At 47.2% G+C, this 25,624-nt stretch overlaps 1 protein-coding gene across 1 annotated transcript in view; it reads left to right on the top strand.

The window, feature by feature from the left end:
- TENM4 (teneurin transmembrane protein 4) overlaps positions 1-25,624 on the top strand; it is a 787,800-nt gene that overhangs the window by 152,879 nt on the left and 609,297 nt on the right. The gene's annotated exons all lie outside the window — the stretch shown is intronic.

The raw sequence follows: 25,624 nt of genomic DNA, 5'->3' as shown, positions 1-25,624 counted from the left end.
TCAGGTTACCTGTGGACCCACTGCAGGTATTTGTGTCTCAGAACTCTGGGTGAGAAATCTCTAAGAAATTCCAAGCGTTGATGATACCAGTGGTAGGATGGACATAGAGAACCACAGGTCATGGTTGGTCATTCCCACTTGCATTCTAGAATCGCCTGATTCTCTTGTTAAATATACCATTTCCTCCCTAGACAGTGTATTAAAAAGCAGAGACATCACTTTGGCGACAAAGGCCCGTATAGTCAAAGTTATAGTTTTTCCATTCGTCATGTACAGATGTGAGAGTTGGACATAAAAAGGGCTGAGCACTGAGGAACTTATGCTTTTGAACTGTGGTGCTGGAGAAGACTCTTAAGAGTGCTTGGACAGCAAGGAAATCAAACCAGTCAATCCTAAAGGAAATCAACCCTGAATTTTCATTGGAAGGACTGATGCTGAAGCTGAAGCTACAGTCAATACTTTGGCCACTTGATGCAAAGAGCCGACTCATTGGAAAAGACCCTGATGCCGGGAAAGATTGAGGGCAGGAGAAGAAGGGGATAACAGAGAATGAGATGGTTGAATGGCATCATCGGCTCAATGGACAGGAGTTTGAGCAATCTCTAGGAGATAGTGAAGGACAGGAAAGCTTGGTGCGCTGCAGTCTATGCGGTCACAAAGAGTCGGACACAACTGAACAATAACAACCCTCAGGGATTCTGATTCAGTTGGTCTGACATGGAATGGAGACTGAGCTTTTTTAAAGCTCTACCCGTTATTTTAGTTCTAACATGCTACTGCTGGAAAACCACAACCCACAGAGGCAGTTTGTTTTGGCCAGAGTCACAAAATACACCATCCTCCTAACTTTGCAACCCACTGCTGTTTTCCCCAAACAGCACTGAAGGCAGAGGGGCCCTCAGAACCTTCCTGAATATTCAAGAGGCATCCCGCACATCAGCAGCTTGGAGCAGGGGAGGAAGGAATCTGTAACTGCTGTGTTGCCTCTTCAAGAACAAAGCCCTTGCCGGTTTACCACTCTGGGAAGATTGCCAGGCTCAAGTATTAATAATAATCTCTTTGTTTTTTAAATGCCTTATAATTGCATAAATAAAGCTTACTTTCTCTTCTTTAATGGTAATGAGGCTTATTTGACTGATTGGTTGATTAATAAGACTCTAATTTCTTTACTGACAAAACACGAAGGCCAAAAGACAGATGCTGGGCGCTAGTAGCTTGGGATGCGAAGCAACCGTTCCACTTTTTAGCTGCTGCTCCTGGATCTTGGAGAGAAGGGTAGCAATGGCTTCCCTGCTGTCAGATATGGATAAATAAAAGCTGCAGGCAGCTTGAGGAAGCAGGTCGCTGCATTTTCCTGAAGGGCTATTCCTGAATACCGTTTTCTTCATAGTCTGCAGTGTGTGTCCTGCAAAGACCTGTGGGAAATAGTTCTCTGATTTCAGTGCCACTCGTGGTTGTACTCGATCCCCAGGTGGCTCAGTGGTAAGGAGCCCTCCTGCCAATGCTGGAGATGCGAGCTCCATCCCTGGGTCAGGAAGATCTCCTGGAGAAGGAAATGGTAACCCGCTCCAGTATTCTTGCCTGGGAATTCCATGGACAGAGGAACCGGCTGGGCTAAAGTCCATGGAGTTGCAAAGAGTCAGACACGATTTAGCAGCTCTCACTGAGGATGCTGATTGCAGCCAGGAAATTAAAAGACGCTTACTCCTTGGAAGGAAAGTTATGACCAACCTAGATAGTATATTAAAAAGCAGAGACATTACTTTGCCAACAAAGGTCCGTCTAGTCAAGGCTATGGTTTTTCCCATGGTCATGTATGGATGTGAGAGTTGGACTGTGAAGAAAGCTGATCGCCGAAGAATTGATGCTTTTGGACTGTGGTGCTGGAGAAGACTCTTGAGACTCCCTTGGACTGCAGGGAGATCCAACCAGTCCATTCTAAAGGAGATCAATCCTGGGTATTCATTGGAAGGACTGATGCTAAAGCTGAAACTCCAATACTTTGGCCACCTCATGCGACAAGTTGACTCACTGGAAAAGAGTCTGATGCTGGGAAGGATTGGGGGCAGGAGGAGAAGGGGACAACAGAGAATGAGATGGCTGGATGGCATCAGCGACTTGATGGACATGAGTATGAGTGAACTCCAGGAGTTGGTGATGGACAGGGAGGCCTGGCATGCTGTGATTCATGGGGTCGCAAGGAGTCGGACACGACTGAGCGACTGAACTGAACTGAACTGAACAGCAATGATGGTTGCACTCACCCGGGGAGTATTGTATGCACACTTGTAGACACTGGGAATTGTGACACTGTTCGTGTTTGCTGTTTCCCATTGGACACCAGGAAACTCAGAGCCAGACCGGTGTCTAGCCAGCCACAGGCATAAAATCCTCAGCAAATGTTTGATGTAATAACAGCTCACATTTGTTGAGCATTTACCGTCTGCATGAACCCCTGGTAACTTACTTTCTGCAAACTTAAGGTTCCTGAAAAACTGGAGTGCAGCTCTCCCTTTTATAAATCAAGTAATGTTTTCAATGCCCCAGAGGAATAAAGAACTGGTTCATTTAAATCAGAGATCCCGGTGCTGTGAGTAATGACCTCCTTACTCCACCACATTGGCAGTGTCATTTGCTGGTTTTCAGACTCTCTTGACCTACAGAGGAAGCCAGCTGGGCCCAGCTGCTGCCTCCGGTTGGCTGTGAACTTAGCTTTCTTTTCCTGAGCCCAGAAAAACCCCTGCCCTAGCGACGAATCACAGGCCAGAGCCGAGCCCTGACAGGGGCCCACGGTTGCAGACGGCTTTGCACTGTCACGCACTGGCCCAGAGACAAAGGGAAACAGGAGGGCTTTTATTGGTCACCTGCCTCCGTGCACAGGGTTCCTGATAGAGAACAGATGGAGAGACGAGGGAGTTAATGAGGTCGGCGTTCTGGCCAAATGCTCTCCTTCTTCCTCTTGCCACTGAGTCGTTGGAAAAGAATGTTGCTCTGGGCGGGTGGGGCAGGGAGAGCTCCAAAAAGCTGAGCTTTCACCAGAGGTGTTGGGAGAAGCGGGGAGGCGAGAATGGTGTGCTGATGAGATTTATCTCAATTCAGTGAATATTTATTAAGCGCTTCGTATGTTAGTCACCTTTAGGTCCCACCCCACCCCCCACGTATTCTTCCAGAACACCCTTCCATGTAGTTATCTTTATCTGCATTTTACAGCTCAGATGATGTTAAGTAAGGCTCAGAGATGTTAAGTAACTTAGCCAAGATTACCCAGCCAACCTAGAGCTCAGCTGGGATTTGAACCTAAACCTCTCCCTCTCTTTAAACCTCATGCGTCATGCTGCTTCTCCAAGCTGTAAGACCACTCACTGTGTCACACATTCACACATTCCTTTTAAAATTGTTTTTAGGGTTGCATCTTGAGGTCTCATTTCTGAAGCATCTCTTCTTGCTACAGTGAGGAAATAGTGATCGGAAAGAGACTGATCTTCAAAGCATTGGGAGAAATGGATGGAAGGAGCCGTTCACACTTAGAAAATTTGTCTTTGGTTCTAGGCGGGGTTGGGGGGAGTTAGTAATTTAATCGTCAGGGCCAACATTCACTTCCTGGGGGGCTCCTTGTCTTCAGCCAGATGTTTTTTGTTGAATCTGGTAATTTGCAAAGAAAGGTCAGGGCTGGTCTCTGTGAATAGAGCTCATGGAAGACCATGGGAAACCTCCCATATACAGTTTGTGTCACGGCACTTTACAACTCCAGCGGAGAAGGCAATGGCAAGCCACTCCAGTACTCTTGCCTGGAAAATCCCATGGGTGGAGGAGCCTGGTGGGCTGCAGTCCATGGGGTCACTAGGGGTCAGACACGACTGAGCGACTTCACTTTTCACTTTCACACATTGGAGAAGGAAATGGCAACCCACTCCAGTGTTCTTGCCTGGAGAATCCCAGGGATGGGGGAGCCTGTTGGGCTTCCGTCTAAGGGGTCGCACAGAGTCGGACACGACTGAAGTGACTTAGCAGCAGCAGCAGCAGCAGCAGCCTCTCCATGGCTCTCTCACAGCAGCCCTGTAAGGCAGGCTCATTATTGGCCCCATTTTATGGATGAGAAAACTGAGCCCCTAAGACTTTCCCAGATCAAGTGCAGAGCTGGTACCCATCCTGTGTAGGAAGATGCAAGCTTGGTACCTGGCACATCTGGGTATTCAAAGACCATTAGAACTTCAGATTCCTACCTCTGAGGCTTTTTCCTTCCATCACACCGTCTCTGCCTTGAGAAAAAGTAATCTATCCTGAAGGCTATTTTTTTCAAAACGTAAGGAAACCCTTGCTGGGCTGTGATCTCACGTTCCTCACAGACCCCCTTTGGAGTCTCCATGGACCATGTACATGACTAACTTTCATCCATCCAGAGGTTATAAGAAACCAAATGTTGGCAGCATAACGTCTTTCTTCAGAGACACAGAAGGCTGCCCCAGGATTTGTCTCTGGGGGTCAGGGAAGAAATATGAGAGGCTGTGGAGGAAGAAGGAGCTGGCTTTGTTTTCTTAAGATCTGTGCTTTTTAAACAGTTTCATCCCCAAACCCATAACATCCCTCCTCCTAAAGAAAAAAAAAAAAATCCAAACAAAATGTGTAAGCCACCATATTCTGTGTCCACAGCTCCCTCTCTGCTTGTGTATTTCTAGCCTGGCCCCGAGACGCCGTGGGAAGTGGGGAGAGCTCTTCTCAGGGGTCATTGGTGTGGGGTGCAAGGGGGCGCTGAGCGTGGACTAAGGGCTCAGACCCAAGTCATACCCAGAGGGAAGAGGCAGGGTGGACTCTGGAGGAACCATCGCGTGGTTAAGAGTCCTTGAATCTCAACCATCCAGATAATGGAACCCATCAGAATCAAGAACAGGGCTGAGGAGCTGGGTGGAGGAAAGGACCAGAGGAGGACACCAGTGCCTGTGGAGTGCCCCCTGTGGGCCAGTTAGTTGGCGTACACATTCTCCTCTTTTTCCCCAACCACATGAAGTTGCAAGATGAGGAAGTTGAGGCTCAGAGTCCCAACAACATGTCCACAGCTTGTCAGAGGCAGAACTGAGACCAGAGCCCAGGTTTCTGATGCCAGAGCTGGAGATGGAATCAGGGAAAATCCAGCCTTGCTAACACAGGAGGAGGCAGTGCTCCTGTGCCCCACCTCGTATATGGTGTGAGGTCGAAGTGTGTGATCGTGAAGTCAGGTGTGGGTCTACTCAGACATGCTATGTGTATTGAAGGTCCAGACCCGTGCTGTGTGTCCAGCGTGGTAGCCACTAGCCACCCAAGCTATTTTAAGGTCATTAAAATAAAACAAGAACTTCAGTTCCGGGATTGCATGAGCCACATCTCAACTGTTTAGTCTTCATGTTACTAGCATTGTATTAGTACAGGTGTGTAAAACATGCTGTCTCTGCAGAAAGGTCTGTGGGACAGACCTGGTCTAGTGGGGTTCAGAGCCAGCCAGATACAAAAGTGAACAGATTGAACCACCTCTGGGTCTGAACCCCAGCCTAGACCTGGCCCAAAGGGGACTGTTCATATAACCCTGTCCCCTCCACCAGGTGCTGCTGGTGGCTCTGCAGCTCAAAGTCCTGTGACCCTTGCATGTCCAGCACCTTGCTTCCTGTGGCCGAGCTGGTCAGCATCAGCTGTATGTGTCCTGCAGATCCCCCAGGGTCAGCTCCAAAGTCTTATACTGTGTGCCACTGCACTTTTTAGAGCATTTCATCCCAATCATTTTATCCTATGTCCAGAACAAGAACCTGGCACAGAAGCCCTAAGTGAGTGAAAGTGGAGTCTCTGTCGTGTCCGACTCTTTGCAACCCCATGAACTGTAGCCTACCAGGTTCCTCTGTCCATGGGATTTTCCAGGCAAGAATGCTGGAGTGGGTTGCCATTTCCTTCTCCAGGAGATCTTCCCAACCCAGGGATTGAACCCGGGTCTCCCGCCTTGTAGAAGCTCTAGGTATGGGTGAAATCATAGCTCTTTGAAGAAGACAGATGAGTCAGCAGCCATTACAGCCTTGTGATAAGGGTTTATTACGGGCAGGCGTTCAGTCATTCACTATTCATTCATTCTTTCATTTGCAGTCTGGCAGCTATCGTGGGCCTGACACTGGAAACAGACAGTGATGTTTAGGAGGGAGTGTCCACCCTGCATGGGCAGGACAAGAGGGGAGATGGAGTCAGGAATTACCAAGGTTCCTGGGGAGCATAACCCCAGCTCTGTGTGGTCAGGGCGCCTCCTTGGATGCTGAGATCAAGGAAAGCACAGGTTGGGCCAGCGTGCATCCAGGCCTCACGGCCAGTGAGCAGCCCCGAGACAAGCTGAGCGAGAACCAGGCCTGATGCTGGGAAAGGTTGAGGGCATGAGAAGGGGACAACAGAGGATGAGATGGTTGGCTGGCATCACTGACTCAGTGAATGAGTTTGAGCAGGCTCCGGGAGATGGTGAAGGCCAGGGAAGCCTGGCGGGCTGCAGTCCACGGGATCGCAAAGAGTCAGCCATAACTTAACGACTGAACAACAAAAGGCCTTAGCCTCAGAATCATAGGATTTTAGGGCAAAAGGCGGCTTAAAGGTCCTCCTCCGACCCCTTCATTTCACAAAGGATGAACCCGCGGCCCAGACAGAATCAAGGTGCCCTGGGGCCTAGTGGCAGAGCTGCGTTCAGATCCCAGGTCCTCAGCTCCCAGGCCAGGGCCCTTCCCTTCCCTGTGCTGTGTCTGAAGGACCGAATTGTGTTCTGAGCCGCACATCGCACTCCTCTGTAACATTCGCCAAATGGGTCACCCCCGCCCCAGCAGCCTTATGGAATCTCAGTCTTGAGGAGAGCACGGAGCAGAGTCAGAGGCAGGGAGGCAGGGTGTGGGGGACACAGTGGAGAGTGGTGAGCATTAGCCCAAGCTGGCCAACCAGGGCTGGAAACTCGGCCACACGCTGGCTGTGTGACCTTGGACAAGTTAGATCATTCCTCTGACCTGCAGGCCTAAGTGGGATTATAGTGCCTACCTCATCGGATTGTGGTGGGCCTAAGTCAGTTATTATATCTGAAGGCATTACAAGAGTATCTGGCGTATCAAAAACACCACGACTGTAAAGATTGTGCTGTCGTGATTTGTTCCTTGTTCTGGAGCTGGATGTGTGGTCTGACGTGTGTGCCAGTGGGGACACTGGGGCAAGTTTACGTCCCTAGGGCATCTTGCTGCTTCTGCTGCTGCTAAGTCCCTTCAGTCGTGTCCAATTCTGTGTGACCCCATAGACGGCAGCCCACCAGGCTCCCCCGTCCCTGGGATTCTCCAGGCAAGAATGCTGGAGTGGGTTGCCATTTCCCTCTCCAATGTGTGAAAGTGAAAAGTGAAAGTGAAGTTGCTCAGTCGAGTACTGGAGTGGCTTGCCATTGCCTTCTCCACTAGGGCATCTTAGAAAACCTCAAAATGGTGACCTGCGTGAGCTGGTGCTGACAAACTCCTGTGTTCCTGCTTAAACCTTCCACGGAGCACTTAGCCTGTTCCATCTTACATTTTTAATAATTTGAGTATTTTCCTTAGAATGTGTTTCTCCTATGTCTCAGTGGGTAAAGAATCTGCCTGAAATGCAGGAGACGCAGGAGACTCGGGTTCAATCCCTGGGTCAAGAAGATCCCCTGCAGGAGGAAACGGAAACTCACTCCAGTGTTCTTGCGTGAAAAATCCCATGCACAGAGGAACCTGGCAGGCTGCGGTTCATGTGGTCACAAAGAATCAGACACCAAGCAACTGAGCACAGCATAGTCCCTATTAGAAAATAAACCTAAATCATTTGATAATGTATGTAAGTCAAACTATTATGCTGTATGCTGAACTTTAAACTTAGTTCTGTATGTCAGTTATTTCTCAATAAAACCAGAAGGAAAAAAAAAAGAGAGAGAGAAAGAAACCTGAGAGCAGGAACTGTATTTTATTTAGAGATTCAGACCTTGACTTAGAAAATATGGATTCAGATAACATTCTCTTAGTGATACATGTTTTCTTTTTCTTTCTTCTTTTTTTTTGATAACAGCTTTATTGAAATATAATTCACAAAGCATATTGTGAATTATGCATATAATAATGTGCATATTATTCACAAAGCACAATTCGGCAGCCTTTAGTGGGATTCACCAAGTTGTGAAACCGCCAGCACCATCAATTTTAGGACATTTTCATCACCCCAAGGAGAGCCCATCCCCCTTCCCCGTAGCACTCCGTGGGATGATGATAAGCATTAATAAAGGAATACATGGGTACAGGCCTTAGCGCAGAGCCAGGTACTCAGGTGGTGCCTAATTACTGCCTCTTCCATTGGCCCCGGCATAGAGTTTTGTTCTGGTTTGTGGGGTCAAATTCTACAGTTTTTCCCCACCCCAGAAAGATGAAGACAGCTCTGCTAGGTCACCTCACAGAATCCTGAGGGGGGGTCCAGGTGCACGGCCAGGTCCGCTTGGACTTGGGGTGAGGAGGCGTTGAGGCGAGGGGTTCAGTGGAGGACAAGGTGTTGCCCAGGAGTTTCCTGCACAGGAGGCCCGGGCTGCACGGCTCACTGCTGGGAGTTACCCACGGGCGGCCTCCCGAGGAGAGTCAGACCGCAAGGCCGGCCCCGGTGCCTCCCGGCAGACCCACCGTTGAGCCCGGGTGGTTACACGGAGACTGGGCTGCCCTCTCAGAGCACCTGCATCTTCTCCCTTTCCTTTTTCTCTGCTCCCACGGAGAAGAAAAGCTAGGCTCCACCATCGTCATTTCCATCGCTCAGTTGTCTCTTTGCTCGAGGAGCTTCTGGAGAAAGAAATGGAATTGGCTGGAGGAGGACCAAGCATTGACTGGGTCTGGGTCCCAGGGAGAGCTTCAGGCCCTCTGTGTCAGGAGCCGGGGTCCCGGGAGGGTGGACCATGAAGGGCAGCCTTGGAGAGCTCTGAGCTGGCAGCAGGAAGGGAGCGATCTGGAGAGGAGGTGTGTGTGTGTGTGCTCAGTCACTCAGTCGTGTCCGACTCTTTGCAACCCTATGGACTGTAGCCCACCAGGATCCTCTGTCCGTGGGATTCTCCAGGCAAGAATACGGGAGTGGGCTGCCATTTCCTCTGCCAGGGGATCTTCCTCACCCAGGAATCAAACCCACATCTCAAGTCTCCTGCATTGGCAGGCAGGTTCTTTACTGCTAGTGCCACCTAGGGAACTGAATTAGGGCAAATTGTTGACCATTGATCCCACAGGTTTGTGTCTGCTCCAGGAAGCACTCCACTCTCTGCTGGGTCACAAGGAGGTCAAGTCACATTTCCTGCCCTTGAGGGCAACTCTGGCTAGAAAACTGGCAGATCTGGATTCCACAGATTTCCTGATCCCAATGGTTTAGTCACTCAGCTGTGTCTGACTTACTAGAGTGGGTTGCCATTTCCTTCTCCAGGGGATCTTCCTGACCCAGGGATCGAACCTGTGTCTCCTGAATTGACAGGTGGATTCTTTACCACTGAGCCACCAGGGAAGCCCTCCTGATCCTGTGACCTTCCATAAATCGTATACTTTCTGAAGCCTCAGTCTACTTTCCTGTAAAATGGGGCTGCTGCTGCTAAGTCGCTTCAGTTGTGTCCGACTCTGTGCGACCCCATAGATGGCAACCCACCAGGCTCCCCCATCCCTGGGATTCTCCAGGCAAGAACACTGGAGTGGGTTGCCATTTCCTTCTCCAGTGCATAAAAGTGAAAGGGAAGTCACTCAGTCGTGTCCGACCCTCAGCGACCCTGTGGACTGCAGCCTTCCAGGCTCCTCCGTCCATGGGATTTTCCAGGCAAGAGTACTGGACTGGGGTGCCATTGCCTTCTCCGAAAATGGGGCTAACAAAATCTATTTTGTAAGGCTACTGTAAAAGCTAAGCACAGTGACAGGTACTGCTGCTAAGTCACTTCAGTCATGTCCGACTCTGTGCGACCCCATAGACAGCAGCCCACCAGGCTCCCCCATCCCTGGGATTCTCCAAGTAAGAACACTGGAGTGGGTTGCCATTTCCTGACAGGTACAGACACATAAATACGGTTCACCTGCCTAGACAGGTCGAGGGGCTCACATAATTGACAGATACATCTTTCTAGGGAGCCAAGAAGACATTGGGTGGCACTTCCATACAGTGGCAAGCCACGCTCCCTGGTCTCTCTGGTTGAAATAACTTCATCTGCCTAAGCCCCTGCCCTATTGGCAGACAAGTATTACGTGACATGCTCAGAAGCCCAGCCATCTATTATTATTTAATGGAGTCACTGCTGGTAAAGATTCCTAAAGATTCCCTGGTGCAGGAGGCTGATAGGATTTAGAGACACAAGCAGAAAACGTCTCACGTTTGGAAATGGTGTTTTACAAGTCAAGGCCACTTTTACTTACTGCAGACTTGACCCCCTGTGAAAGAAAGGCCTGTCCTGGTCCTCGCTAGTGCTTGTATGCAGTTGTTGAAGGGGGTTAGCCTCTGGCTTCACAAAGACATGGGCTCGGGTATAGCCCCACTGCCTGCTAGTTTGGGGAGGCAGAAAGAGGAAGTAAGTGGTAAATGCTTTCTGGGCATCCTGTCTGTACCAGGTCACTTGGCCCAGTGCTGAGTGTGTTAATTCATTTAATCCTTCAGATAGCCCTGTGGTGCAGAGGTGTAGTTGTCTCCACTGGACGTTACAAGGAAACCAAGGCTCAGAAAGGTTATACATCTGTCCAGGGTCTCACCATCAGTATCAATAGAGGGGCCTGTTTGTTTGACCTCAGAACCCTCTGAACCTTGACACATGACAAGCCACCACACCTACCCCCGTCTCTTCATTCATGTGGGGCATTTTCCGTCACCTCTGTCTGTCCCACGAATGCAGGGATGCCTCACCCCCAAGGTTTACAGGAAGAAGGCTCAGACTCTTTCACCTGAGCAGACTCACACTATGCAGGCGGCCTGTACCCACAATGCTAGCAGAGCCTCAGATGATGAGCTTTTTGAACACTTGCCAATATCTCAACCCTTCTAATTAAAACCACATTATCCGTGATGATTCTTAATGATAGCATTTGTGGAATCGGGATCCTCTCAGGTCTCAAGTTTAGTTTGAAGTTCCTGCTTCTGAACAGCATGTGCAGTGGCCTTAATAATGGTCGGGTGGAGATTCTGTGGGACCCGCTCTGCTGGCCTGTATATTGTCTTTTTTTCCAGAAGCCTCTCTCTGGGGGAGTTGGCAGCCCATGTGCCAAAGACACAAGTCAACTCTTTCTCATTTATAACTCTTATTTCATTAGCTCTGTGCCCCTCACCCTCCACCCTTCTCAGGGGAAAGTGAAGAGAAGCAAGTGGATCAGGGTTTGCTTGGCATCATGCCTGTCAGGATTCAGGGAGCCCCTATTGCTGGGGTCAAGCCTGCAGGCCCTTGATACCTCCCACTGTCCTGTCCTTATAGCCGAGGATCTTTACATCTGCAGGCTGGGTGAGCTTCTGGCCCCGGGTCTACTCCTGACCTGAAACTGGAGGAGATTACAGAACAGCGTCCTGAGTCAGGTCTGTAGGGGTTCATTAAAGTGTCGTCTTTACTTCTGACCAGGTTTGAAAGCATTTTAAATGAGTGCTTTGAGAAGGCAGAGCAGCCTTTAGGGAGATGCCTTCTAGTTCTTGGGGTTTCTAGGCTGGTCTCAACACTGAACCCTAGTCTTAGAACTTAGGCCTAGTTCCTTAGTACCCTGGGCATGACCCGCCCCGCTGGTCCTTGTGTGCCCTTCCAGCCCATCTCCTACCACCTGGATGCAGCCTGTGTTCAGAAATGCTGAGCTTCTGGCACTCCCTGATGCTCCTCCGTGGCTGAGGCTCCCTTCCTTTCCACGGACTGTCCCTGCCCTCCCTCCCTGCCTGGCCTCCCATCACCCCCACCACACCCCACCCCAGCTTCTAAAATGTGGCTCAGGGGTTGCTTCTCAGGAAGCCTCCGCCTCTGACCCTGGCCTCTGTGTGTTCATGCTGTATCCTGGACAGATCTCTTGCCACCATGTTATGACAGTCATCTGGGCGTGTCCGGATGTTCTGTCTCGCTCCCCTTAGCAGCTTCGCAGGGCGGTCCCTTAGTAATCAGAGTGGCCAGACGAATGGATGAGTGAAGACACAGAGGACTGATTAGTTACCTAACTGAGCATCTGCCTCACTCCCAAGTCCCGTCTCCAGAAAGCTCCACAGCCCAATGGAAATCACAAAATCTGAAGATGACCAATGTGGGGTTTGGAGTCCAGAAACAAGAGGCTTTAGGAGTTGAAATCCAAGAGGCAAAGTGATTGCTAAAAAGCAGGATTCCTACCAGACCCAGGCATGCTTCTCATGGACAGTCTAAAGAGCCAGCATTCTAATCTTTTCAGCTCTGGACGCAAATTTCCAGTGGTCTGCAGTCGGCGTCATTTTGCAAATTCTCACTGATGGCCTGGGTTTCTCAGCAGTATAATCAAGCTGTGAGATCACTGCATTTTAGGGTTAGACATGTTGGCTAGGACTTCGGGTTCTGCCGATTGCCAGAGGTGTGACCACAGGCAAGTGGGTCATCCTCCTGGAGGTTCTCTCTCCTCTTGGAGAGGGGGGCACTGCATGAGACAATGAGTGGTCAGTGCAAGGAGCTGATGGGGTGGCTGAAGAGAGTTTAATTCAGGTTGAGCTGTCAGGAAAGCAGTAAGGGATGGTGTAGCAGTCCACGGTTAGCGACAGCAGAGAGCTCTCACCACCCCGAGGCCTGCAAGGGTGGGAGCAGCTACTGAGAACGAGCTGTGTCCACAGGAGAGGATGCTGGACAGGATTCCTGGCCTTCACAAGACGAAAGCCCGTGTCAGCTCACAGCCTAGCAGGAAGGCTTGTGGAGAGGGGATGTCCCAGCCTCTCTCCTCTTGCCCTCCGAGGCTGGTGCCTCCCATTGGCTAAACCCAGCTGGAAGTCAGAGGGAAAGGAACATCAGTGGCCATATGTTCAAGGTCAGCTTCCTGGAGCCCAGAGCAAGGCAGGGAAAAGCAGAAAAAGGAGACAGAGGGCCACATGGAGACAGCCCAGCCCGGCTGTGGCCTGACACACAGCAGCTCCTCAGTGCACGCCACTTTCATCTCTGATCTTATCAACACCTCTGTTCAGTTCAGTTCAGTCGCTCAGTCGTGTCCGACTCTTTGCGACCCCACGAACCACAGCACACCAGGCCTCCCTGTCCATCACCAGAGCTCACTCAAACACATGTCCATCGAGTCAGTGATGCCATCCAGCCATCTCATTCTCTGTAGTCCCCTTCTCCTCCCGCCCCCAATCCCTCCCAGCATCAGAGTCTTCTCCAGTGAGTCAACTCGTTGCATGAGGTGGCCAAAGTATTGGAGTTTCAGCTTTAGCATTCCAATGAACACCCAGGATTGATCTCCTTTAGAATGGACTGGTTGGATCTCCTAGCAGTACAAGGGACTCTCAAGATATATATAAGAAAGCCTTGGTACATATACACAATGGAGTATTACTCAGCCATTAAAAAGAATGCATTTGAACCAGTTCTAATGAGGTGGATGAAACTAGAGCCTATTATACAGAGTGAAGTAAGCCAGAAAGAAAAACACCAATATAATATACTAACGCATATATATGGAATTTCAGTCAGTTCAGTTCAGTCACTCAGTCGTGTCCGACTCTCCGCGACCCCATGAATCACAGCACGCCAGGCCTCCCTGTCCATCACCAACTCCTGGAGTTCACTCAAACTCGTGTCCACAGAGTCGGTGATGCCATCCAGCCATCTCATTCTCTGTCGTCCCCTTCTCCCCCCGCCCCCAACCTTTCCTAGCATCAGAGTCTTCTCCAGTGAGTCAACTCTTCGCATGAGGTGGCCAAAGTATTGCAGTTTCAGCTTTAGCATCAGTCCTTCCAATGAACACCCAGGATTGATCTCCTTTAGAATGGACTGGTTGGATCTCCTTGCAGTCCAAGGGACTCTCAAGAGTCTTCTCCAACACCATAGTTCAAAAGCACCAATTCTTTGGCAATCAGCTTTATTCACAGTCCAACTCTCACATCCATACATGACCATGGGAAAAACCACAGCCTTGACTAGACGGACCTTTGTTGGCAAAGTAATGTCTCTGCTTTTTAATGAACTATCAAAGTTGGTCACAACTTTCCTTCCAAGGAGTAAGCGTCTTTTAATTTCATGACTGCAATCAGCATCTGCAGTGATTTTGGAGCCCAAAAAAAATAAAGTCTGACACTGCTTCCACTGTTTTTCCATCTATTTCCCATGAAGTGATGGGACCAGATGCCATGATCTTTGTTTCCTGAATGTTGAGCTTCAAGCCAAACTTTTCACTCTCCTCTTTCACTTTCATCAAGAGGCTTTTGAGTTCCTCTTCACTTTCTGCCATAAAGGTAGTGTCATCTGCATATCTGAGGTTATTGATATTTCTCCCAGCAATCTTGATTCCAGCTTGTGCTTCTTCCAGCCCAGCATTCCTCATGATGTACTCTGCATATAAGTTAAATAAGCAAGGTGACAATATACAGCCTTGACATATTCCTTTTCCTATTTGGAATCAGTCTGTTGTTCCGTGTACAGTTCTGACTGTTGCTTCCTGACCTGCACACAGGTTTCTCAAGAGGCAGGTCAGGTGGTCTGGTATTCCCATATGGAATTTAGAAAGATGCAAATGATAACCCTGTATACGAGACAGCAAAAGAGCACAGATGTATAGAACAGTCTTTGGGACTCTGTGGGAGAGGGTGAGGGTGGGATGGTTTGGGAGAATGGCATTGAAACATGTATATTATCATATGTGAAATGAATTGCCAGTTCAGGGTCGATGCATGTTACAGGATGCTCGGGGCTGGTGCACGGGGATGACCCAGAGGGAGGATAAGGGGAGGAGGGAGGTGGGAGGGGGGTTCAGGAGGGGGAACTCATGTACATGCAGGGCGGATTCATGTCAATGTATGGCAAAACCAACCAATATAATATTGTAAAATAATTAGCCTCCAATAAAAATAAAAATTAAAAAAAAAAGTCTTCTCCAGCACAACAGTTCAAAAGCATCAATTCTTCGGCGATCAGCTTTCTTCACAGTCCAACTCTCACCTCCATACAGGAACACGGGAAAAAGCTTAGCCTTGACTAAACGGACCTTTGTTGGCAAAGTAATCAACAGCTCCATTAAAAAAGGCAGGGGGCGGGCTGAGTAGAAGATGCAACAAATACGAACTTTCCTTAAGGCCCTCACCGGAGTGTGTTAGGGACGATGTTGAAACAGAGAGAAAGAGTAAAGGATTTTTAATTTTGATTATCTGTGGATTTCTTTTATCCGCATTATCTCTTTCCGCCAGTAGCCGGGATAATTGAAACCTCATCGCCTTCCCTAACTGCAGCTGTTCAGTCTGCTGAACGCACATCAAAGGTGTTTTTGTAAGAAGCTGTCTGCTGTAGTTTTTAATTAATTTCAATTTTATTTTTACATTTGATCTAATAGAGTCAAATGAATCTTTCATTGTTTAGATTTCACTGAACTGGTGAAATAGGTCTTACTTTCCAGGAGTTCTCCAAACTTCTTTGTACAGATAAGTAGTTTCTGGCAACAGGGCCTAGGCTCTGGAGGCTACCTGGCTGCAATCCTGGGGGACAAAGCATTAGGAAGATGAGAGGCTAGACTGAGTAGAGGGTGTCAGCAGCCCATTTGTTCCACAAAGAGGTCCTACTGTGTGCCGAGCGGTAAAGGAGACAGAGGGGCTGCCTGTGCTTCTCAGAGTCCAGGAGGGAAATAAACGTGGACACTTGAGAGAGAATTAATAGCAAGCACCTTTATTTTTTCCCCTCACCCTAACTGTGGGAAGATTTGCACCATGCCCACCCCCTCCCCAGGCACCTCCAGAACTTACCAGTCATTTATGGGGCTGCTGCCCATGTTCCTCAACCCTGGGGTTCCCCTCCTGGGTCGCCTCCCCTCCCCGTTGCCTGGAAGGCAAGCTGGGCCCTTGCAGTGTGGTGAAAGTTTCTTCTGTCCCCTTCGTGGCTTTCAAGGTTGCATATGGAAGCAGCTATCTATCTCTGCCAACTACCAACTCCTTTCCATCTAATAGCCCCAGTTGGTAATTTTGCCCAGAAAGAACAACTCAGACTTTCTAAAGAAACCCCTTCAGAGGATTCAGTCTCCCCTGCGTGTCCTTCCCTGTACACGAGGTCACTTCCACGCACATGGGTGACTCCCAGCCTCAGCTCCTCCATTCCTTCACCCCCACCCGCCTGGCACTTGAATAAGCTCAGATAAACACATCATTTTCTAATAAATTGCAACATTTATTAGATTTTTAATGTCTGTGAGGGTGAGAAAAACAAAAACAAGTCAACAAAAAGGCCTTTAATCTCACCGCCTGGATAACTCCTGTTAACTTAAAAAAAATAGCCCTCCATGGAAAGAAAGTGCAGTGTGCAGAAAGATGGAACACATAACTCATCTTAGGTTCCTGGTTGTCTCTCTACAAAGGTGACTACTGAAAAGGATTTTCTTTTTATTCTTGGAGGAAAAAAGACCCAAGTTTTATTTATACCAAAGAAGTCCCTTTACACACTACTTTACACCTTGTGTTTTTCCCTTAATATGTCTAGATGTTTCACTTTCAACCCTACAAAACTCACTCTTGTTCACTGCTGTGTATTCATGCATTGTGTCAGTGTACTTGGGATTGTTAACCTTATCCTCTGTCTCTAGACACTTAAGTATTTCTAGATTTTTGCTGTTACAGATAACTTCTTAGTGAATCCCTTAGATGCCTATCTTGACCCATGTGGGGAGGTGGGTATAACTAGGGAGTAAATTCTCAGTCATTTTTCCCAGGCTGAAAATTATATAGTTAAATTTTGATAAATGTTGCCAAGGCATCCCACAAAATGTTCCATCAATAGCATATGAGACCACTCCTTCCCTGGGGGTAGACACTAAGAATTATCAAGCTTTTCCAATTTTGTCAGCCTGATGGGGGCGGGGGAAATGGCATTTCATTATTGTTTTGATCTGCAGTTCTTTATTAGTGAGGCCAAACATCTTTTCATATGTTTATTAGCTGTTTATATTTGTGCTTCTCTGAATAGATTGTTCCTATCCTTTGTCTAATTTTTTTGTTCCCTACTGAACCAGAAATAAATTTTAAACTATTTTGTGAAATCAAAAGCAGGATCCAAATCTCAAGTTTTTAAATGCTATCATCAATTCTATTTTCGTTTATATGGAGATGGCAGAATTTCAGGGAGGGATGAAGGTCTAAACACATTTATCCTCTGCTACTTCAACAGGGACCCTCTGTCACCCCTCAGAAGGGTCCGCCTGTTCCCACCCCAAGTAGAACAAGGCAGTTAATTATTTACCACCCCAGCGGTTCAGAAGGGGAGCTATTCCAGTCAGACCGTGCTTCCACAGCTGCCAAGTAGCATGCACTAAGACACGGATCAGCTGTGGGCCTCCGTGTCATCCATTTAGATGAGGCCTCTGTCAGCTGTCTGTTGTGAACCTCCACAGGTCACATCCTTGACACCATCTGCTGGACCATGAAGACCATCAGCGCTCCAGGAAGCCTGACAGGCTGTGATTATCTTCCACTCCAGTGCTTTTTCTTCCCCCTTGGCATGAAGGGGATTCATTTCCTGGGCAAGCTCTTTGTGCAGCAGACACCTTCTAAAAGGAAAATGAGCCTCTTTGAGTACGTTGATGAGTTTGTTCTGGCCTTAAGGTGGTCAGGCCCTGAGTGTGTTTTGGGGTGAATCCAGTTGATGATTTTGGCCCAAGTAGATGGAATGGTATTCATCTGTTCCTTCATTCATTCAACCAAATGTCAGTTAAAAAACAGTTCAATTAGCAACTTAAAGATTGGGCTGTACAGACAGAATAAGCCTTAGTTCTCAAACCTGCTCTTGTGTGACCCAGTGCATGTCCCATTACTTCTTGATTCTTGGAACCTTTGAGTTTCCCTAAGTGTAGAATTGTTGTTGTTCAGTTGCTCAGTCGTGTTTGACTCTTTGCCACCCCATGGACTGCAGCATATCAGGCTACTGGTCCTTCACCATCTCCCAGAGCTTGCTCAAACTCCTGTCCACTGAGTCGGTGATGCCATCCAACCATCTCATCCTCTGTCATCCCCTTCTCCTCCTGCCTTCAATCTTTCCCAGCATCAGAGTCTTTTCCAAGGAGTTGGCTCTTTGTATCAGGTGGCCAAAGTATTGAAGCTTCAGCGTCAGTCCTTCCAATGAATATTCAGGACTAATTGACTGGTTTGATCTCCTTGCAGTCCAAGGGACTCTCAAGAGTAAGTGTAAAATAGATGAGTTAAAAAATGGGAACAGTGGCAGATTTTATTTTCTTGGGCTCCAAAATCACTGCGGACAGTGACTGCAGCCATGAAATTAAGACACTTGCTCATTGGGAGGAAAGCTATGACAAATCTAGATAGTGTATTACAAAGCAGAGATATCACTTTGCCAACAAAGGTCCATATAGTCAAAACTATGGTTTTTCCAATAGTCATGTATGGATGTGAGAGCTGGACCACTGAAGAACTGATGCTTTTGATATGTGGTGCTGGAGAATACTCTTGAGAGTCCTTTGGACTGCAAGGAGATCAAACCAGTCAATCCTAAACGAAATCAACCCTGAATATTCCTTGGAAGGACTGATGCTGAAGCTCCAATACTTTGGCCACATGGTGTGAAGAGCTGGCTCACTGGAAAAGATCCTGGTGCTGGGAAAGATTGAGGGCAGGAGGAGAAGGGGGCAACAGAGGATGAGATGGTTGGATGGCATCACTGACTCAATGGACATGAATTTGAGCGAACTCCGAGAGATAGTGAAAGACAGGGAAGCTTGGCGTGCTACAACAGTCCTTGGGGTCGTGTTGGATATGATTTAGTAACTGAACAACAAAGTGTAAAATAGGGGCAATAATCCCTACACCAGAGTTGTGAAGTTTTTTGAGATCATATATGCATTGGGCAACTGTTTCCACAATCATGTTTCATGGACAAGCCACTGGAAAATTCAAGGGCTTAAAATGATAATTTATTACTTTCCCACTGTTGTAGCTAGGGCTCAGTTGGGTACCAGCTGAACTAAACTGGGCTCAGCTGAGTTTGACTCCAATCTGTAGGCTGGATCCACGTTTGCTGTGTGAGTCTCTGATCTCCCTTGAACTCGCAGAGTAGCTCGGGGATGGTTTTCCCCCCTCTGCTATTAATGGAAAGTGCTGAAAAGTTCAAGGCAAAGGGCATGAGGTGAGGGGTGAAGGATGAAGACCAATAATGCAGCCTTTCACTCTGTAACGTACCTGGTTGGTACATAGTATTTGCCCTGGTTTTCCGGCTGGTATGGTAGAGAATAGAATTGCTTGTTTGAGCACCATTTTTCCCAGGGTTGATGGCCTAGTCTTGTGCTGCTTTTAATAGATGGTTTTAATGCTTTTAATCTTCTTACTTCCTAATTCTTTAGCTGGCCAAAGATGGATCCTTTTGAGCAAACTCAAAGAAACCATGACTTAGAACCTTTATCATTTTTTCTTTGCCATAACTGTCCCATTGTTTCATATCATTTTCAAACATTCTCCTCTCTCATCACTTCAAATACTTCCCTCCCCCATTCGTCCCTTTTGAAATCTCCATTAGATGTGTGTTGGATCTTCTGATTCTCTCCTTTGTTTTAACATATCTGTCATATTTTCCCTCCATCTCCCTGTTCTGCAATACAGGAAATTTCCACAAACCCATCTTTGAGTTTTCACTGTCTCTCTCTTGAACTGTACTTAATCTTCCAGTTTATTCACCCTGTGAATTTTCATTTTAATGACTGTGTTTTTTTCATTTTTCAAGTTTTATTTGTTTCTTCTTCAAACCAGCCTTCGTAGTGTCTTGTCCTTTTAATATGATTTTTATCCCTTCATTTATCTTCCTAGTCACTGAAGTACATTCGTGATCACTGAGACTATTTTAGTATTTCAAGGGTGACCAACCTGGATAGTATATTAAAGAGCAGAGACATTAATTTGCCAACCAAGGTCCGTCTAGTCAAGGCTATGGTTTTTCCCGTGGTCGTGTATGGATGTGAGAGTTGGACTGTGAAGAAAGCTGAGCACTGAAGAATTGATGCTTTTGAACTGTGGTGCTGGAGAAGACTCTTGAGAGTCCCTTGGACTGCAAGGAGATCCAGCCAGTCCATTCTAAAGGAGATCAATCCTGGGTGTTCATTGGAAGGACTGATGCTGAAGCTGAAACTCCAATACTTTGGCCACCTCATGCGATGAGTTGACTCACTGGAAAAGACTCTGATGCTGGGAGGGATTGGGGGTGGGAGAAGACGGGGACGACAGAGAATGAGATGGCTGGATGGCATCACCAACTCTATGGACATGAGTTTGAGTGAACTCTGGGAGTTGGTGATGGACAGGGAGGCCTGGCATGCTGTGATTCATGGGGTCGCAAAGAGTCAGACACGACTGAGCGACTGAACTGAACTGAACTGAAGCCTCATTATTGCGCCTGCTGGTAAAATGTTGTCTTGGGTGGCTTTTTTGGTGAACTCATCTTCAGGTAATGTGTTTTTTTTTCTAGTTTTGTTTTATTTTTTCCAGTGGGATTTTCTTTCATTCGAGGTTATGGAAGTGTCCTTTCAAGGCTGATAGAGCTATTTTGTGCTGGATTTAACCAGGCACTACAGAGGTCTCGTTGGCTCTGGGCCAGTTTTTACATTAATTTCTTGGTTTAGGATTCTCATAACTCATAGGTGGCACAAATTTAGATTTCTTCCTTGCATGTGCCACAGACTTGAGTTTTTCTTTATCCTGGGTTTTTGGTTATCCTGGGTTTTTGGTTTTTGTGTTTTTTTTTTTCTTTTTCTATCCAAAGACCTGCATAAAAACGAGCTTCTTGGCCTTCTCCATAACTTAATGGGCAGAAGTCTCATGCGTGAATGTAGGAGATCCCTGCAAGGTCCTGACACTTCACAGGGGGTTCAGGGTCTCTGTTCTAACTCCCTGCCTCATGTGGGCCTGGGTCCACATCCTTCCCCCACACGGACGTTCAAACCCCAGCTCCTGGCTCTTAAGGTTCATGCTTATATCTTATAAACTTCTGGGCCATTCCAACTTGAGTTCTTTCACTCAGTGCTCTGGTTAAATGTTCCTTACTTAATTATTTTTCATTTTATTTTGTTCCGCATTTCTATGTGGCTTTGGTTTTCGTACTGAATTCTCTCTGTAAATTCAGTCTACCAAATTGCCAGAACCAGAAGTCCAACACTTACAACTTATCAAAAAAAAAAAAAAAATCTGGGTCCTTTTGTTTTTAAACTTCTTCCTAGGTTATAGTCCCCAAAATGCATGTTCACTAAGTAATTGAATAATCAGACACCTACTGAATTTAAAAGTGAATGAGAATTAAAGCTTTTGCCTAGCAAGTTGCTGTCTAGAGTTGCTTTCTATTGAATCCTGTAATAATTAGAGTTTCAATTATTCAATTTCAATTAGAAGCATGGCATGATGACCAGAAATGTCATTAAGAAATTGAATTGTGTCTAGTGTTGATAGAAGGCAATATTTCCCCAGGACCACTCCTTTCTTTAGTGCCTGGAAACCAGCCATGCTCAACGAGAAGAGCAAAAGTTGCGATACGATTTTGGAGAGATGCAAAAAAGGAGTGCAGAACAGCTGAATTGGCCTCAGTGACTTGGGAATGTGTGGGAATTTATTCCCCAATGGGGCAAATATCTCCAGTCTAATTACTCCCAGGTGCAGGATTGGAAGCCACCAGATGTGTGTTCAGTTCTAGCTCTGCCACTTCGTACCTTGTGTCCTCAGCTCCAACAACAACAATGGCCCCGTCACCAGAGAATAGCCTGCAGGGGACACCGCTAGCCCTGTCTGTGTGCCTGGCGCCCTGCTTGGCCTGTGCATGGATTATCTCTTGAGTCTCACAACTGACCTCCAGAGTCTTTTCTAAGATGACAATTAGAATAGAGCACAGAGTGCCGGGAATCATCAATGCACAGTAAGCGTCTCTGTAGTGAATTAATAATGCTGCAGCCACTGCTGATAATCACTGGGTTTTCACCCCCTACTAGGTGCTAGTTACTGGAATAATCACCTAACATCCATTTTCTGATTTAATCTTCAAAACTACCTCTGAGCTATTACTCCTGTTTTAAATATTAAAAACAAGCTTGAAAGAGTTAGGTAAATCACCCCAGTGCCCCATAGCTAGGGAGTGATGGACCTGGAGTCCAAACCCAGATTTCTTAACCCACTCCAGTGTTCTTGCCTGGAGAATCCCAGGGACGGGGGAGCCTGGTGGGCTTCCGTCTATGGGGTCACACAGAGTCGGACACGACTGAAGTGACTTAGCAGCAGCAGCAGCACATTATGTATACAGAAAGTAAAGAAGTTGGGGGACTATTTCTTGAGTAAGTGTAGTGTGTGAATGTTATGTTTGGGTGGCTCAGAGACTTCTGTATAATTCTTTTTCCTTGTAAGAGTTGCTGATGGCTGAGTTTACTAGGCAGATGAATAGGAGCCAGTACTGTGCCTGGCATAAATTGAAGTTTAATAAATATTAATGAATCAATCAATTCATTAATAATTTAGTTACTGACTGAGCATTATACCATCATTTTTTTTTAAGGTAGACTAGAAGCATAGTCTTTTCCAGTGAGTCAACTCGTCGGAAGCCTAGTAGAAAATACATGGACTAGGTTTGGAATTAGAGGGTGGGTGCTTAATCACTTCAGTCATGACTGCCTCTTTGTGACCCCCTGAACTGTAGCCCACCAGGCTCCTCTCTGTCCATGGCATTCTTCAGGCAAAAATACTGGAATCGGGCATTTTCCTGACCCAGAGATCGAACTCCTGCATTGTAGGCAGATTCCTTACTCACTGAGCCACCTGGGAAGCCCTGGAATGAGAGGGACCCATGTCCAAATCTTTCTTAGAGTGTTCATTAGCTCTGTGCCCGTGGGCAGGCGGATTAATCTCTTTGTGCCTTGGTTTTCTCATCTGTAAAGTGGGGATAATCTTAATAACCACACAGTCCCTGTGAGATACACACAGCGAGTGCCCATTTACTAGTCGGAAAGGTTGGGGGCAGGAGGAGAAGGGGACGACAGAGAATGAGATGGCTGGATGGCATCACCGACTCTGTGGACATGAGTGAACTCCGAGAGTTGGTGATAGACAGGGAGGCCTGGCGTGCTGTGGTTCATGGGGTCGTGGAGAGTCGGACACGACTGAGCGACTGAACTGAACTGAACTGAAAGATAGTATGTACTGTATAAAAACTATCATTCTCCTTATAAGCTCTCCAACAAATAGGATTATTAATAATTGTTACTGCATGCTGCTAGTGTTGTTGTTAATGATACAGAATAAAATTGTCAAAGAGCAAATCATTGCTGAAGACAGGTGAAAACACCTGGATCCCGCAGGTAGCATTCCTCAGAAAGCAGAAATTCCAAGGACATTCTTCCTTTTTCTCAGCTTTCTGGAAAAATGGTAACCAGCTTCTGCTCTCACAGAGATGTGGCCTAGAGAAGTAACACATCAAAAGGAATGGAGCGGAGGAGGGGAACCTTGTCTTCGCACAAAAGGAACAAAAACAGCCCATTATTCAAAATCTCTGCAACAAATCCTCTGCTGAAAAAGTTGACCATATTCAGCAGAAGATGCTTTAGTTTCCATGGCAATTAATGGTGTTAAGTGCACTTCATAACTCAAAGGTCTCTGGTGAAGATGGAAGACGGAAAGGGAGAAAGGGTATGTGGTTTTTTAAAAATAGTATTTGAAGGTTTTTTTTTTTTTTTTTAACTGAAAATCTTTTTACAGCCTCTATTGGGCAGGAGTTTTATTTTTGAATACTTGGAGAGATGTGCAAAATGGCTTTAAGGGTGAAATTACACATACAGTTGAGACAACCAAAATAGGCTCTCTCTGAGGCATGGCAGACACTCCTGGAAGAATCTCCAATACATTTACCCTGAGTGCCAACAGAATACCAGCCTCTGGTCCTGGTGGGAATTCTCTCACACGGTGGTCTCTAGCCACGAAGGGAGAGATTTGCTTGTTCAGATAACCATCAGTTCAGTTCAGTTCAGTCGCTCAGTCGTGTCCGACTCTCCGCGACCCCATGAATCACAGCACACCAGGCCTCCCTGTCCATCACCAACTCCCGGAGTTCACTCAAACTCATGTCCATAGAGTCGGTGATGCCATCCAGCCATCTCATTCTCTGTCGTCCCCGTCTCCTCCCACCCCCAATCCCTCCCAGCATCAGAGTCTTTTCCAGTGAGTCAACTCGTCGCATGAGGTGGCCAAAGTATTAGCATCAGTACTTCCAATGAACATCCAGGACTGATCTCCTTTAGAATGGACTGGTTGGATCTCCTTGCAGTCCAAGGGACTCTCAAGAGTCTTCTCCAACACCACAGTTACCCATAGCTGTGTAAATTCCCAGGAAAGGAGAGGTTTGCAGGACCCTTGCTCTAACCTCTGAATCATCTAGGTCATTCAGTGAAGACTGAGTCAGTAGGTGTTTATTAAATGCCTATTGTGTGCCAGGCACGTCACTAGGGGCTTTGCACCGGTACCCACCTAATTCTGGGTCAGAAGGATGGTACCTCACTTTGAAGGGATCTGGGCCTGAGAGAAGCTCAGTAAAGTTCCACCAGGTCACTGCAAAGCTGCAGAAGAGCCATATAATCTCAGGCTTTTTTTTTTTCTTTTTATTAAACTTTTTATTGGGCTTCCCTGGTAGCTCAGAGGTTAAAGCGTCTGCCTCCAATGCGGGAGACCCGGGTTCAATCCCTGGGTCGGGAAGATCCCCTGGAGAAGGAAATGGTAACCCACTCCAGTATTCTTTCCTGGAGAATCCCATGGATGGAGAAGCCTGGTAGGTTACAGTCCATGGGGTCGCAAAGAGTCGGACACAACTGAGCGACTGAACTGAACTGAACAGCCGATTAACAGTGTTGTAATAGTTTCCGGCGGACAGCAAAGGGACTCACCCATACAATATCCATGTATCCATTCTCCCCCAAACTCCCTCCCATCCAGGCTGCCACATAACACTGAGCAGAGTTCCCTGTGTTATACAGTTGGTCCTTGCTGAATACCCATTTCAAATATAGCAGCTTGTATCTGTATCCTCAGCAAGACAGAAGGCTTGGCCTTTGTAAAGAGCATAAGCCCTCAGGGCAAACAGGGCTTCCAGACAAAGGTATGGGCCACTCCACAGCTCATGCCCCTTCCCTGACTTCCTTTTCTATAAAACACAGGAGGAAGGAATACATTTTCCATGCCACATACCTGTGGGTTTGGGTCTGAAATTATATTCTCTTCTTTCATTGCTGTCTCTCTCTCTCTCTCGGATTATGGGTCTCCTGTTCTAATAATGAGACCCTTCCCTTTGTCTTCTTTCTTTCTGGATTGCTCTGTGTTTCTCATACGTCATCTGACAACCATCTCAATAATCTTGATGTCAGTTCTGTGATCATCTCCGACTTTCGCATGAAGAAATTGTAGCACTGAGAGAGAATGGCTCTTCCCTAAGTCTCCCAGCCTGTATGAGGTGGAGCCGGAGTTCACA

Source organism: Moschus berezovskii, chromosome 25, assembly GCF_049115385.1.
Source record: "Moschus berezovskii isolate FMDL1 chromosome 25, NW_MosBer_1.0, whole genome shotgun sequence".
NCBI lineage: Eukaryota > Metazoa > Chordata > Mammalia > Artiodactyla > Moschidae > Moschus > Moschus berezovskii.
Note: the sequence above shows the minus strand (reverse complement) of the source record. Positions and strands in the feature narration are given on the sequence as shown.